The 17,615-nt window shown below is 42.6% G+C and overlaps 1 non-coding gene across 1 annotated transcript; it reads right to left on the reverse strand.

Annotated features, from left to right (window-relative positions):
• Positions 1-213: 213 nt before the first annotated feature.
• On the reverse strand, positions 214-287 carry Trnas-cga (transfer RNA serine (anticodon CGA)). Its single transcript has one exon. It is a non-coding gene; the product is annotated as a tRNA-Ser (tRNA).
• Between the last annotated feature and the right edge of the window lie 17,328 nt (positions 288-17,615).

Raw genomic sequence — 17,615 nt, forward strand, 5'->3', positions numbered from 1 at the left:
GGCTCCATCAACAATAGTGCATTCACCCCAGTCCAGTCTGCACAGACACTGACATTGGTCTGTACCTAGCGGTAGCAACCCTACAGCCTGCCCTGTTACAGATCACCAGGTAATTCAGAAAGTAGCACTGGACAAGTCTGTGGTTCCAGAATGAGATTTTCACTCTGCAGCGGAATGTGCGCTGATATGAAACTTCCTGGCAGATTAAAACTGTGTCCCGACCGAGACTCGAACTCGGGACCTTTGCCTTTCGCGGGCAAGTGCTCTACCAACTGAGCTACCGAAGCACGACTCACGCCCGGTACTCACAGCTGTACTTCTGCCAGTACCTCGTCTCCTACCTTCCAAACTTTACAGAAGCTCTCCTGCGAACCTTGCAGAACTAGCACTCCTGAAAGAAAGGATATTGCGGAGACATGGCTTAGCCACAGCCTGGGGATGTTTCCAGAATGAGATTTTCACTCTGCAGCGGAGTGTGCGCTGATATGAAACTTCCTGGCAGATTAAAACTGTGTGCCCGACCGAGACTCGAACGCGGGACCTTTGCCTTTCGCGGGCAAGTGCTCTATCAACTGAGCTACCGAAGCACGACTCACGCCCGGTACTCACAGCGTTACTTCTGCCAGTACCTCGTCTCCTACCTTCCAAACTTTACAGAAGCTCTCCTGCGAACCTGTAAAGTTTGGAAGGTAGGAGACGAGGTACTGGCAGAAGTAAAGCTGTGAGTACCGGGCGTGAGTCGTGCTTCGGTAGCTCAGTTGGTAGAGCACTTGCCCGCGAAAGGCAAAGGTCCCGAGTTCGAGTCTCGGTCGGGCACACAGTTTTAATCTGCCAGGAAGTTTCAACTCTGTGGTTGCTGGGTGCTCCTGAGGGTAGGATCTTGCAAGCTCGCATAGGCAGCACTAATGTGGGCTAAAGAGATTCTGCCATTTACCTCAATGTCTGTCAAGTCGTTTTGGAAAGGGTTGTTGTTGTTGTGGTCTTCAGTCCTGAGACTGGTTTGATGCAGCTCTCCATGATACCCTATCCTGTGCTAGCTTCTTCATCTCCCAGTACCGACTGCAGCCTACATCCTTCTGAATCTGCTTAGTGTATTCATCTCTTGGTCTCCCTCTACGATTTTTACCCTCCACGCTGCCCTCCAGTACTAAATTGGTGACCCCTCGATGTCCCAGAACATTTCCTACCAACCGATCCCTTCTTCTAATCAAGTTGTGCCACAAGCTCCTCTTCTCCCCAATTCTATTCAATACCTCCTCATTAGTTATGTGATCTACCCATCTAATCTTCAGCATTCTTCTGTAGCACCACATTTCGAAAGCTTCTATTCTCTTCTTGTCTAAACTATTTATCGTCCATGTTTCACTTCGATACATGGCTACAGTCCATACAAATACTTTCAGAAACGACTTCCTGACACTTAAATCTATACTCGATGTTAACAAATTTCTCTTCTTCAGAAACGCTTTCCTTGCCATTGCCAGTCTACATTTTATATCCTCTCTACTTCGACCATCATCAGTTATTTTGGTCCCCAAATAGCAAAACTTCTTTAATACTTTAAGTGTCTCATTTCCTAATCTAATTCCCTCAGCATCACCCGACTTAATTCGACTACATTCCATTATCCTCGTTTTGCTTTTGTTGATGTTCATCTTATATCCTCCTTTCAAGACACTGTCCATTCCGTTCAACTGCTCTTCCAAGTCCTTTGCTGTCTCTGACAGAATTACAATGTCATCGGCGAACCTCAAAGTTTTTATTTCTTCTCCATGGATTTTAATACCCACTCCGAACTTTTCTTTTGTTTCGTTTATTGCTTGCTCAATATACAAACTGAATAACATCGGGGATAGGCTACAACCCTGTCTCACTGCCTTCCCAACCACTGTTTCCCCGTCATACCCCTCGACTCTTATAACTGCCATCTGCTTTCTGTACAAATTGTAAATAGCCTTTCACTCCCTGTATTTTACCCCTGCCACCTTCAGAATTTGAAAGAGAGTATTCCAGTCAACATTGTCAAAAGCTTTCTCTAAGTCTACAGATGCTAGAAACGTAGGTTTGCCTTTCCTTAATCTTTCTTCTAAGATAAGTCGTAGGGTCAGTATTTCCTCACGTGTTCCAACATTTCTACGGAATCCAAACTGATCTTCCCCGAGGTCGGCTTCTATCAGTTTTTCCATTCGTCTGTAAAGAATTCGCGTTAGTATCTTGCAGCTGTGACTTATTAAACTGACAGTTCGGTAATTTTCACATCTGTCGACACCTGCTTTCTTTGGGATTGGAATTATTATATTCTTCTTCAAGTCTGAGGGAATTTCGCCTGTCTCGTACATCTTGCTCACCAGATGGTAGAGTTTTGTCAGGACTGGCTCTCCCAAGGCTGTCAGTAGTTCTAATGGAATGTTGTCTACTCCGGGCGCCTTGTTTCAACTCAGGTCTTTCAGTGCTCTGTCAAACTCTTCACGCAGTATCATATCTCCCATTTCATCTTCATCTACATCCTCTTCCATTTCCATAATATTGTCCTCAAGTACATCGTCCTTGTATAGACCCTCTCTATACTCCTTCCACCTTTCTGCTTTCCCTTCTTTGCTTAGAACTGGGTTTCCATCAAAGCTCTTGATATTCATGCAAGTGGTTCTCCTTTCTCTAAAGATCTCTTTAATTTTCCTGTAGGTAGTATCTATCCTACCCCTCGTGAGATAAGCCTCTACATCCTTACATTTGTCCTCTAGCCATCCCTGCTTAGCCATTTTGCACTTCCTGTCAATATCATATTTGAGACGTTTGTATTCCTTTTTCCCTGCTTCATTTACTGCATTTTTATATTTTCTCCTTTCATCAATTAAATTCAATATTTCTTCTGTTACCCAAGGGTTTCTACTAGCCCTCGTCCTTTTACCTATTTGATCCTCTGCTCCCTTCACTATTTCATCCCTGAAAGCTACCCATTCTTCTTCTACTGTATTTCCTTCCCCCATTCCTGTCAACAGTTCCCTTATGCTCTCCCTGAAACTCTGTACAACCTCTGGTTCTTTCAGCTTATCCAGGTCCCATCTCCTTAAATTCCCACCTTTCTGCAGTTTCTTCAGTTTTAATCTATAGTTCATAACCAATAAATTGTGGTCAGAGTCCACATCTGCCCCTGGAAATGTCTTATAATTTAAATCCTGGTTCCTAAATCTCTGGCTTACCATTATATAATCTATCTGATACCTTCTAGTATCTCCAGGGTTCTTCCATGTATACAACCTTCTTTCATGATTCTTGAACCAAGTGTTAGCTATGATTCAGTTATGCTCTGCGCAAAATTCTACCAGGCGGCTTCCTCTTTGTTTTCTTAGCCCCAATCCATATTCACCTACTATGTTTCCTTCTCACCCTTTCCCCTGCTCTCGAATTCCAGTCACCCATGACTATTAAATTTTCGTCTCCCTTCTCTACCTGAATAATTTCTTTTATCTCACCATACATTTCATCAATTTCTTCGTTATCTGCAGAGCTAGTTGGCATATAAACTTGTACTACTGTAGTAAACGTGGGCTTCGTGTCTATCTTGGCCAAAATAATGTGTTCACTATGCTGTTTATAGTAGCTTACCCGTACTCCTATTTTTTATTAATTATTAAACCTACTCCTGCATTACCCCTATTTGATTTTGTATTTATAGCCCTGTATTCACCTGCCCAAAAGTCTTGTTCCGCCTGCCACCGAACTTCACTAATTCCCACTATATCTAACTTTAACCTATCCATTTCCCTTTTTAAATTTTCTAACCTACCTACCCGATTAAGGGATCTGACATTCCACGCTCCGATCCGTAGAATGCCAGTTTTCTTTCTCCTGATAACGGCGTCCTCCTGAGTAGTCCCCGCCCGGAGATCCGAATGGGGGACTATTTTACCTCCGGAATATTTTACCCAAGAGGACGCCATCATCATTTAACTTGGAAAGGGAACTGCATGTAATCGTCAACAACCCTTGGTATCCTGCTATTAGGCACAGGACATTTCTGTATTGTGAGCTCACATACTTCCCAAAGCTGGCATTGTCAAATTTTGGCCGAAATATGACGTAATATCACGGAGTGAGTCAATTGCAGAGTGGTTCAGAACTTTTACCAAAAGTGTCATGCTGGATCATTTTTCTGAAATGCAGGAAAGATAGTTTGGGATGGCGCTCAGCCATGTACTCCATATGGATATGTACTTGCATGTTTTTGACCAACTTAATGTGAGCGCGGTTTCATACCTCTTCTGGAAGATATTCTGTTAAAAAATGATGTATTAATGTCCAGAATCTAGATATGGGGGTGAATATTGCTGAACATGTTCGCTTCTGGCTTCTGATAGAAATTACCTGAAACATGCATATCTTACAGATACATACGAAAACATCTTTCTGCAGACATTATAACTTCAATGGCATCTCATTCCCTCTCAAAATCCAGAACTTACGAGAATTCTACAAGCGCAACCCTGATTACTTAGTTCATTTTTACAGCCTGGATATAGATAAAAGCAACCCAGAAGAATATGACGAATAGCACACTGTGCAGAAATACGTAAATCATAAAGTAGTCAGACATATCTGCTTCTTCAAAGCAGTTGGTCGACTCTCTAACACATAGATTTGTTGCTGTTCTCCAAGAATGAGTAGCAGCATTATGTCTGGATCAAAAATATGTCCATCTCCTTTCCATCCAATTGAGTAAAAAAAAATTGCGCAATATTTTTGCTGTGGAAGCCTGAACCCTTTTACTAAAACTGAGTACTCAGAAGTGCATCTTATTGATTGCCCACCACCAGGATTGATGTCTCTTCATCATATACATTTAATCTGAGGGCCTCCTAGCTTTTGTAGTACAGTGTCATGGCGACCCCAGTGTCTCTCATAGCACCCTCACAGAACGCCATGTACCGTATGCAGCAGCCTGTTAAGTTGTATGCTCACATGGCTCTAACCACAGCAAATTAGAATCGTACATGAAGGATAAGCCTGCGACATTGGTGCTCTGTGGGCTCGAAAAATTTGCGCTGAGTGTTGATGCTATTTACAGCAGAAATATTCCAATGACTAAATCGTGGGAGAATGATGGTTTATGTGATCAGGAAGTAGACTGGCTCATTTCTGGGCTGCCGATGGATAAAAAAATGTTCAAATATGTGTGAAATCTTATGGGACTTAACTGCTAAGGGTATCAGTCCCTAAGCTTACACACTACTTAACCTAAATTATCCTAAGGACAAACACACACACACACCCATGCCCGAGGGAGGACTCGAACCTCCGTCGGGCCGATGGATAGAAAAGTGGAAACTACAGATAGAGATTATCGTCATCTGATTGTGAGGTTATGTGGCGCAGCTCATAATGCATGCTACTTGAAATACCAGTGGTCATGACACATATCCATCTTCTTCCATAATTTTAGCGAGTATGGTGCGCCTGGGCACTTAGGTCATTTCGGTTTCGAAAATGATAAGGTCAGTGTCATACCAGACACTGTGAAAAACTACATTTGATTCCCCATGCCAACTGTGCCAATAATAATGCTGTGCTTCCTGGATACTTTACGTTTCACCCCCATATCTTTAGATATTTGCTGAGACAGTGTATCAAGAGGATATGCATATCACTAGAGCTGTAGATCTCGTTGATGCTAAGTTTCAGATTGTGACAAAGAACGGGGTCTTTCCTTATGAACATCTGGATTCTATGGAGAAACTCCACAAAACAACATCACCCGACAAAGAGGCATTTACAAGTAAACTCAAAGGCACTGTCGTAATGGATGTGGAGTCTGGACATGTAGAGAATGTTTAGCAGGAGTTCCACATCTCTGTTTTAGTGGAATATATTAAATTGTACATGGATACTGAGGTCTTGCTCGCAGACATTTTTGAGAAACTCCAGAGTGTATGTATGACCACATGCACTCTGAATCCTGCCTTCTACGAGACCAAGCGATGGCTGTTGTGGAATGCAATTTTAAAAAAGACACATGCTGACATTGATCTGTTGACTGATGTTGACATATTGCCCTTTTTCGAATGTAGAATTCATAGGGGTCTTTGCCAGGATGGCCAGAGGTATGCCAAGGTGAATAATCCGCGAATAAGCGAGGACAAGATAGGTCATCTGACGATTTGAATTACATGGTGTTTGAAAAAGAACTCCCTAGTTTGAAGTATAAATTTAATGGGAAATTAATGAAACATTACATCAATGAGTACATATCATGACAGAGAATTCATTCCAGTTTTGTTTAATGTTAGTAGACGTCAATGTGGGATCCGTTTGTTGCCCTGCACTCGTCGAAATGATATTCCACTTCTCGCCCCATATTCACCAGCATTTCAGGTGTAACTGTCCCAACTGCCGCGACGATTCCTTCACGTAAATGACTGATGTCTCTGATCTTTTCACTGTACACAACACTTTTATGTGCCTCCAAAAGAAAAATTCCAGTGGGGCTAAGTCTGGGCTTCGTAGTGGCCAGGTATTGGGCCAGCCCTGCCTGTCCACCTTCCTGAAAAGCGAGAGTCAAGAGCCGCAAGCACATAGTTACTGTAATGAGGTGGAGCGTCATCTTGTTGGAAAAACACAAGCCCCTTATCCACTTCAATATCGTCCATTTAGGGAAAGACGTAATCTGTCAACATGTTACAGTAAACGTCCCCGTTTATTGTTTCTTCTACAAAAATGAAAGTATCAGTCACACGATCTTCCACCAAACTGCACCAGACATTAACTTTGGGAGAGTCACGTTGATGCTGAGTAACTTCATGTGGATGCTCTGCCCCCCAAATTCTGCAGTTATGACGATTAACTGTTCCACTGACATGAAATGTAGCCTCATTAGAAAAGAGAATCTTTTTAAAAAAGATTGACATCATCATCAATTCTGTGTAGAAAGTCAACAAGCAAACTCATACCTTTCGATTTTATCAGTAGGTTTTATTACACCTAACAGTTGCAATTTGTAGGCTCACAACGTCTTTTACGCACAACAACATACACAGTACCTTTAGACACTCCTAATTGTAGACTACATCTGGCCAATGACTTCTTCAGGCTCTGAACACACGAAACACTGGTCTGTTCAGCAACATCTTCAGAAGTTCTTTCTCTACGTGGTGATTTTGTTTTTAAAACACTATCGGTTTCCTTGAAAGACTTTACCCAATGACGGATAGTTCTTGCTGTACGTGGCTCACCACCATACTGACGTCTAAAATTACGTTGCACTGCTGTAACTGACTCAGTTTTCACAAGCCAAATAACACACTGCGCTTTCTGTTGCAGAGTACACATTGTTGCTGAGTTGCTCTGCACTGCACTGCACGCACGCCTGGGCTGAACTGAGGGAACAGAAGAAATCAACAGCTCTAGAGCCGTCTCAAGGTTAAGCAGACCTACCAGCTCCAGGGGAGCCAAACTTGGAGAGTTGATGAATCAATCACCACAAACTAGAATAGTGTATGTCACTTTGCACAGATTCTAGGACACATTAAAACTACGGAATTCTTTTTCAAACACACTGTATATTCTTTACACGGGTGTAAATAACCTCTATAGGCACTTCATGCAGCAATCTCTACCGTTTGGAGCATTCCGATGGCTGTCTACAGAAGAAGTCGTCAGCTTGGAGAGAAAATATATATATATATATATATATATATATATATATATATATATATATATATATATATTTGGATGGAGATATGGCGTATTGTACCCATTTACATGACATACACTGCGACTTGCCACCGTGTCATTGGCGCCTAACCCCGAGATTCCATTTTGAGCCTGCAAAGCTAAATTTCAGTGATCGTGAATTACTTTGTATGAATACAGACAGTTTCATCTACTGGGTGATCCGTATGAAGTAATTAGGTACATCATGACGAATTCGACATGCCTAGATATGCAGCTGAAAATCCATTTGAAATAACACTTCAAACCAAGGAAGTTATCGGCCTGATGAAAGACGAGGTGAATGGGTCACAGATTGTGGAGTTTGTTGTATGGCTTAGATCTAACATATCTGATTACTGTCTAGATTCATGTTCCATTCAAAGGTGGGCTAATGGTGTGCATTTGCAGCCTCAAAGGCTCTCTTGATCAAAGACTACAAGAAGTGCTTGCTTGAGGACATTGGTGGTACTTCGCTTATAGTGCACTAAGTAGTCTTGATCATGAGGTCGTGATACTGCACTGCAGCTGAATGTCGACCTATTGCTTCATGATGACAAAGAGTTCATTTGTGAGGATGGGATTGGGACCCTCCCTATCTCACAATATGCACTTGAGTTACTGAGTGTGTGAATTGTTATTTATTTGTAAAGCGTGGATCTCTCTCTGTGTGTGTGTGTGTGTGTGTGTGTGTGTGTGTGTGTGTGTGTGTGTGTGGAATAGCTGGACGAACCGTTGGTCATAGGTGCGTGTGTCATATGCATGACTGAGTGCATGCTCTGCTGCTATGTACACTATTTGTGTGTCTGAATGTGCATGTGTCTTTTTTCTTCACGTGATGGTGTTAGCCCAGCCGTTTCCCACATACTGTATAAAATCCCAGTCAGAAAGTAATTATAAACTGTAAGTATTGTGCTAAGGAGTGAAAACAGTATATAAAGAGTGAAAGCAACTACAAAGTGCTGATTAAATGGGAAACGTTTTTTATAGAGTCTTTCTCTGCCTACTACTTTTAGTGTAAATAGTATCTATATGTACGTTGTAGTATTAGTTTCAAAAAATATTGTATAGGCCTATATGTATGCAGATAATCTTTAAAGTGCAAAAATACTATTTATTGACAATTAACTTCTCAAGTATTCATAAATAAACCAAATATCAAAGGAGAGTAAAAGAACTGTTAACAAATAAAACTAAATATTGTTAGTAAAATGCACTGCAAAAATTATTATTAATAATGAACCATCTGTGAATTTGTCATATCATTTATAATTTACTAAAGAACTTGATCCCTTCACTACAGTGTACAAATGACTAGACTCAATCATTTGCTCAACAAGAGGTGTTGAAATTAATTTGTTATAACATATTGTAAGTGTTGAAATATGAAGACCAACACTTACTGAGCCGGCCGGTGTGGCCGAGCGGTTCTAGGCGCTTCAGTCTGGAACCGCGCGACTGCTACGGTCGCAGGTTCTAATCCTGCCTCGGGCATGGATGTGTGTGATGTCCTTAGGTAAGTTAGGTTAGTTAGGTTTAAGTAGTTCTAAGTTCAAGGGGACTGATGACCTCAGATGTTAAGTCCCATAGTGCTCAGAGCCATTTTTGAACACTTACTGTCAGGCATACTATTATTTACAATATGTACTTACATGTGCATTGCACGTGTTTCTTTCTTTCTTTTTTTCTCTCTACAAGAATGGACGCATTTCCACACAATATATATATTTGCATTAAGCAGGTACATTTGTATTTTGGTCCATCCTACCAAACTGCGAATTTATAACTTCAATTATAGTCTTCTCATCACAGAGCACAGATCCCTATTGGCTGAAGCAGTGGGGGCCGCCAAAAATTGGCTAAGAGCATCTGCATCTGCAGAGGCAATACGGTTCGAAGATGCTGACGTATTTAGTACATGTCAACAGCCGTTTCGACCAAGCAAACAGCTAGGCCACATCCCGCGCCCGGGTTCCCGTGTTCGATTCCCGGCGGGGTCAGGGATTTTCTCTGCCTCGTGATGACTGGGTGTTGTGTGCTGTCCTTAAGTTAGTTAGGTTTAAGTAGTTCTAAGTTCTAGGAGACTGATGGCCATAGATGTTAAGTCCCATAGTGCTCAGAGCCATTTGAGCTAGGCCACACCAGGAAATCACAAGGCACGCACGCTACTCAAACGAAACAGTCAGTAAACATGTATATAAATCCTAAATTACAACCTTATTCACGCTGTGTCTTAATCCACAAAACGACGAATGTGTCTACTATTGCATCACAAATTGTAATTACTGCAAAAAGACCAGGCATAGGACTGATTTGTGCAAAACAAAGTGCAACAGACAAAAACAACATACACTCAAGCATACAATAATGATCAATAATAAAAAGTCAATATTGTTAATAACGAATAAGTGTAGGTTCAAAAATTTTCACTGACGAAATGTCACGTAAATGCCATCTTTGCTGGCAATAACAAGTCGTTAACTATAACGCTTCGAGTTAACGAAGATCCGATCAGTTTTCAAATTACAAATTATCGTCAATTTCAATCGTTAACCTGCAGCGTGCCGAAAGTTAGGAATGCCATACTTAACTGATTCTCAAATTTCGCTATTAGTTACAATAATCAGGAGAGTCCACTGAAAAGACAATTTTCAACAATTTACGAAACAGGGTATATTCGTAGTTGCAAATTCAAATAAAGCAATGAATGTGTTTGGACTGAATTTCTTCAATGCTTTGGGCTTCACCATTCACAGTGAAGCAAATTAAAATCAAACTGAAATTCCAAACGGAAAGTTAAATCAGCTGTACCAAAAATATGCTGGTATTTTTTACAAACCAACAAGCGGTATCAAAGATTACAAGGTACACATTACGCTGAAGCCAAACGCTGTGCCGAAATTTTGCAAAGCACGCAAAATTACGTTTGCATTAAAAGGTGAAGTAAAGCAGGAACTCAATCTTCTTGAACAGAATGAGGTTATGCCATAACCAGTAGCCAATGGTCGATACGGAGTTGTACAAAAACTGAACGGCTCACTTCGCATCTGCTGAGATTTCAGAGTGACCGTTAATTCTCTGTCTATTATTGACACCTATCCAATTTCCAACTCGGCAGAACTGATGTCAAAATTAGCTGGCGGTGTATAGTTTGCCAAACTGGATCTTAAAGAAGTATATTTGCAAATCCCTTTGTATGAAGACACACGTAGGTTTCGTGATGATAATTACTGTATTTGGTCTCTAACGTTACAAAAGGTTACACTTCAGAACAGCCAGTGCACCGAGATTCTTCCAGTGATACACAGAACAATTAATTCAGAAAGCGCCGAATGTTGTGAACTACCCTGACGACATTACTGACTCTGGAACAATTCCACGGAAACTCTTAAAGATTTTGTAATTTGTTTTCATAATACTACAAGCAGCAAATTTGAAATTCAACAATGAGAAGCTCATCTTCTTCCAACATACACTGATAAGCCAAAATCATTACGACTACTGCTCACCGCAACGTTGGATGCCGCCAAGTGGCGTTGTGACCACGTTACGCGGTAACGCAAGTACGTAGGCTGAGCACACACGGACGGCGGATCACCCTAGTGAACATACGGGCTGCATGTGGGGAAATCCATTGAAATCAGCGACTTGGACAATGGGCAGACTATTATCACGCAGAGCCTGTGAACGAGTATCTCGAATACGGTCAAGCCGGTCAAATGTTTACGTGCTACCGTCATGAGCGTCTACGGAAAAAGGTAGGACAATGAAACTACCACGAGACGCTAAATGCTTGGACGTCCACGACTCTTTACAGATCGTGGGGTTCATAGCAGACCACGCCTACGTATTCACAGGTTGACACAAAGACGTAGTCAATTACTATTGCAGTGGGCACGGAACCATCGGGATTCGACCGTTGATCAATGGAAACGTGTTGGTTCTCCGGGTGAATCACATTTTTTCTACATTAGGTCGATGTTCGTCTCCACAGACGTCGTCAATCGAGACGAACGGCGGCTCGAATCATGCAGCGGGCCACGAACGCAGGCTGGGTGGTTGGTTGATTTGGGGAAGGGGACCAAACAGCGAGCTTATAGGTTTAGGGAAGGATGGGGAAGGAAATCGGTCGTGACCCTTCAAAGGAACTATTTCGGCGTTTGCCTAAAGCGATTTAGGGAAATAACGGGAAACCTAAATCTGAGTGGACGGACGCGGATTTGACCTGTCTTCCTCCCGAATGTGAATCCAGTGCAGGCGAGTGGGAGCACTATTATGCTATGGGAGCCATTCTCCTGCGGTTACATTGCATCTGTAGTAGTAATCGAAAACACGCTGACAGCTTCAAGCCACCTGCATCCCTTCATGGTTGATGTCTTTCCCGACAGCAATGTCATCTTTCAGCAGTGTAATAGTTCTTGCCTCGGAGCCAGAACCATGCTACAGTGGTGTGAACTCATGTTGATGTCTCGGCTACCAAATTCGCCTGATGTAAATCCTATGGAATCCATCTGGGTCGCTATCGAGCGCCACCACCGAGTACGCAAATCTCCGGCCCATTATTTACGAGAATTACATGACCTGTGCGTAGACATCTAATGCCACATACCTTTACAAACGTACCAGAAAACTGTCGTATCCCTGATACGCATTATCAGTGATGTATTTCGTTCCAAAGACGGACAAACAAGCTATTAAGCAGGCGGTCATAATGTTTTGGCTCATCAATGCAAGTGCGATACAAGTTACATAATGTCTGCACACGGCATCAAGCCGACACCGCAACACAATGACTCCTTTAAAACCTTCCAGCTCCTACAGACGTCAAGCAAATACTTTCCGTATTAGGACAAATAAACTATTATCGGAAGTTCCTAGGGACCATTGCTACTAGCAAAATATTGACAATGACATTGAACTGATGTTGACTACATGCCATTCATGTCAAAAATACCAGTTAGCTCCATCTCGACAATACTTTACGTGGGTACAGCATCAGAACCCTGGCCACGTCTGCATATTGATTTTTCAGGGTCGTTCCTCGGAAGCTACTGGTTCATCCTCATTGACGCTTTCTGCAAATTTCCATTGCAAGACACCACTGAGGTTAAGCCTCTAGTCAATCTGATTTGCCCTTGACATTCACTAAGTACCCCACTCAAGTTGCAAGTCTACGTTTCAGGTGTACAGATAGGAAACGTACGGAAAGGGTTGGCCCTAATACATGGACCATAGCTGTGAGCCCTGATAAATATCAATAATTACTAAGTAGTGATGGGAACTATCAGCTACTGTAATGAAACAAGGATTACAAATCACGTATCTTTATTGGATGCAAATTCAGATGATTGCTCAAAACAAATAAGAATCAAGTCCTCGTCATAGGAGAATGAACCCACCTACACACATGAATACAAGATAACTGTAGGTATTTAGGAAAGAAAGGACTGGAAAAGTTCTCATATAACAGACCAAAAAGATAATAACTTATTTTAGCTGACTACTAATAAGGAAATTAAATTGGTGGTGATGATTGCATTGGAAAAAAAAATGGCTCTGAGCACTATGGGACTCAACTGCTGATGTCATTAGTCCCCTAGAACTTAGAACTAGTTAAACCTAACTAACCTAAGGACATCACAAACATCTATGCCCGAGGCAGGATTCGAACCTGCGACCGTAGCGGTCTTGCGGTTCCAGACTGCAGCGCCTTTAACCGCCCGGCCACTTCGGCCGGCCATTGCATTGGAAGCTTAGTGAAAAAAAAGAAAGAGAACTCCAAAATCTGACACAACGTGCCTATCATCCTGTACGTTGTTTCGCTGCAAAACTTACATCAGTTGTCGGAGACGAGGCATGGCGAGGTCGCAGCTGGAGACGGGCAATGGCTTGGCACAGCCTTCTGCTCGCAAATTGACCGCTCCTCTCCAAGTCTAGGCTTCTAAACAGCATCAGCTCCAGGCATCGTCTAGCTCCCTCCAACTCCTAACACCAAAGTGTTCCTCTCTCTTACCCTAGCAGCGAAGAAGTGCCCCGATACTTTGCTGTCCTCCTCCTTCGCGGTGTGAGCTCGCCAAAACTGCAATTTTTGGCCAATTTAAGATGGTGTACTTTATTTCTCCAATCCGAAAACTCGTAAGAATATTATTCTAGAAGATTCGGCGTAGCTTTTCGGAACATTGTGAGCTCAGAGCTACCACAAGTCCTCGTTCCAAAATCTTGTGAATGCCGTCCTAAGGGAAATCGCCGGTCCAAAAGATTGCGAGTGCCGCCTTATTAAAAGCTATCCCACAAAAATCTTACAGTAAATTTTACTTCTCAATGTTTACACTCGTGCACGCGGTGGCACAAGACAAAAGACACACCTCTAGAGACACCTCGTGGCTATTTAACAACAGTGAAATGTTATGGTACAGGACACGCCGTTTGCGTGAGTGGCCTGGTTCCTTCGGCGAAAACTCCGTATTCATATTCGCCACTGCAGAGTGGGCTGGAGCAGTTCACTGAACTTAGTATGCAAGCACTTTCTTCGACGAGCGTTGCTAGGCCTTCTGCCCAGTGAATGGGAGAGGGCTAGCTGCTCCCATGCACTCGGGTGGCCGGTGTTTACCTCGTGTGGCGTGTCTGGTCAATCACCTCGCTCGCTGAGGGCAAGCCGAGGAAAGGAAAACCTACAAGAGCCATGCTTTCACGCCCTCCCTAACTACAGAAGAATTAATTCAACATGCATTTTAGAATTAAAAGAAATTAAAGAAAATCCTCTACAATGACCATTCACCCCTTCTTTGCATATACATCGAAAAATATCGATCGTTTAGACCTATCATATCAAGACATAAGTACACTGACTGAAAAAGAATAAAACACGAGGCTGGCCACAGCCTGACGCGTTTCATTACCTGCCAACCCGCTTGACAAAACGGTCCCGAGGTTGTTGTACGAAGACCTGTCTAAGTATGGAAAACTTCAGGAAATCTTAAATTTTTGTGTGAGCTCGTCCATAACCCACCGTATGAGATTAGGTGGGATGGAAAGTGCGCAACTGTGCATTACAGTTTGATTTTCTTTATTATTTTTGTGCCCTTGGCACTGGTCAAACCATCTCTCTCTATCATTAGTAAGCTGGTACAATTTAATTTTACATATAGGTTTGAGCAAGGTACCAACACAACCATACACATGCCTCTCCCTTGGAGCCGGTTTCACAACAGCCTGAACTGAGGGGCACACACTCCAGACTATTGAGGAAACGAAGCCTCCTAAGTTTACTCTAACTCACACTCACTCGTTAAGACTAGGAATTTCTTTCTCAAGTATGCACTCAGTTCTCCGTAAGATAAAAATACACATGACAAAATACTGCATTAAAGGGAAAAAAATCAATACTTAAACATATCCACAGTGTCATCATAATTTGATACCTTCACACTAGCGACCCAAGTGGTCGTCCACATTAATAGAAAGTTTATAAACAGATGTAAGACATTGACAAATCATTACAAAATCGCAGAAGGCGACGACCACGATTACTGAGTGATGTGAAAAATTCTGACACATCTTCACAATGCAAGCGAATACACTAAATTACACAACGTCAATCACAGAAGGCGACGACCACAGTTATTGATTAAAGTTACGTAAGAGATCGAAAAATCGTCGCAGTACAAGAAAATACGCTAAATTATCCAACTTCAGTCGCAGAATGTGACGACCAAATTACTGACTTGCAAAGACAACCAAAATTACTGAGTAAACTTAGGAAGAACGATGGGAGGACTCATACAAAACATGAAGATCTTTGAGTTACTTATTATACACGTTGTAGTACAGCATTCAGTCAGCATTCACATTTGAGGACAAACACTAGTGTTGGTAAAACTGCAAAATGAAACCTAGAATTTTCCTAGTCTATAGAGAAATAACATTACTTGATTAAAAACAAAATACACCTCTTACGTCACCTGGTAAGCGTCCACAGGCTGAGAAACTAATTATTGTTCAAGACAGGTAAAATCGAATACTGAACTGAATTAGGTTACCAATGACAACACATTTCATAATAAATACAGAATTATTTACACCATGTAAATGTACCGAAGATCTATGCAGATGAATTGACATAAAAACATATGGTATCACTATCTTCAAATGGTACTGACAATCAACATTGACACTTGGCGAGTAGAAGAGTCAGAAGAGTTCATTCAGCAGAAGGGGGAGGGTCCTCTTCTGTCAACATCTGCACCCGCCGCCTCTTGAAGTAAGCTCGGCCACGTCAGTTAACTCTGCGGGACCCTTGCAATTTGAAGGTTGCTGGAGCATTGTGTGCCCCTACTCTTCGTGTACTATGCCGTGCCACAGGTTGCCTCAGGAACAACATGAAAGGTTCACATCCATTGCGCCCAGCTTCATTCATGAGGTACTGCAAGTTTCACTTCACGAGGGAGCGACAGGACTGTTGGATCTATCAATTGAACTTAGACCAGATGGACAAGCATTTCAAGGTAAATGAGTTGCTGACACCAGAGGGCCGCAACTTAGTGATTTTCCAGCAAACAGAAAAGTATGTGGGAGTGGAGACATCTAGCATGGTGTTCTGTCCAAGAATAAATTAGGATCAGCCTTCACTCGAACCAAGATCGCTTGACAGAGGAAAATTGTGGCTTCTCAGACTGAAAAGAAGGTTGATTGAGCACTGTCCTCGGTCATGTCTTGTGTCGCTGATTCAGTTAGTTAATTCGTTGAAGCAGGATATTACTGTTGTGGCCAACTACTCAGGTACCTCATCAACATGCGAAGGCGCATATATTAATGTCCATGCTGAACTAAACTGACCTGATGAATAGTTGACTGACTGAGCAGTTGCCCAGCTGCAGCATTAGTCTGCCACCTGCTCTGAATCAGCTTGCTTGTTTGTTGATAGCTGGCGTGGCATGTGATGTAGTGGCTAGCTGGCTCTGGACAACCACAGTCACCCGTGTAGGATCAGTTGGCTCTGTGTTGACAACTGGCTGCTGTATAACGTAGCGGTTAGCAGACATGGATGGCTGCACACTGCAGTGCCACCCCCTGACCTGGACGGTTTCGGTCCATACTGGAAGATGGGTGTCCGTTCATCCCCGGCGGACGGCCCACACAGCTGGTCGCCTCGGCAAGCCCCGGCGTGTCGCCATGCGCCTTCGCTGCGTGTCCCAACATCAGGAGTGTCGTGCCGCGCATGAAATTCTCGCTGGCCTGCACGAAGCTTGATCAATTACACCGCCTGCACAGATCTTCTACATAATTCTCAGTACCGGTTCCTTACATACTGGCATTGGTTTGGCTTGGCTCTGAGCACTATGCGACTTAACTTCTGAGGTCATCAGTCGCCTAGAACTTAGAACTAATTAAACCTAACTAACCTAAGGACATCACACACATCCATGCCCGAGGCAGGATTCGAACCTGCGACCGTAGCGGTCGCTCGGTTCCAGACTGTAGCGCCTAGAACCGCACGGCCACTCAGGCCGGCTTACATACTGGCATTACATTAGTACTGTGTACAGCGTTACAAATCAATACAAAAAGTCCTCATCTACACAGTTCTAGAGTGCTACCATGTATGTATTTATTGTTACTGCATTAGTAAATAATATGAGGCATGTTGTGACACGACTGACTTGAAGGGACTTAAATAACAGATACAAGAACGCCTTTAGGGAACACTATGTAAGAGTATGGACATTAACATCTAATTTAGTAAGTCTCGTCCTTAAGGGCCATCTCTAGCACTGATAAAGGGTCAGATACCCTCAAGACTCCTGTAGGGAAGCAAAACATCTATTAGTGACACCGAGTCGGGTTAGTATGATAATTCGAGGAGTTTAATGAATTTATTCCTAACATGCGTTTCATAAGAACAAGGACCAATC

Source organism: Schistocerca serialis, chromosome 3 (genome assembly GCF_023864345.2).
Source record: "Schistocerca serialis cubense isolate TAMUIC-IGC-003099 chromosome 3, iqSchSeri2.2, whole genome shotgun sequence".
Classification (NCBI taxonomy): Eukaryota; Metazoa; Arthropoda; class Insecta; order Orthoptera; family Acrididae; genus Schistocerca; species Schistocerca serialis.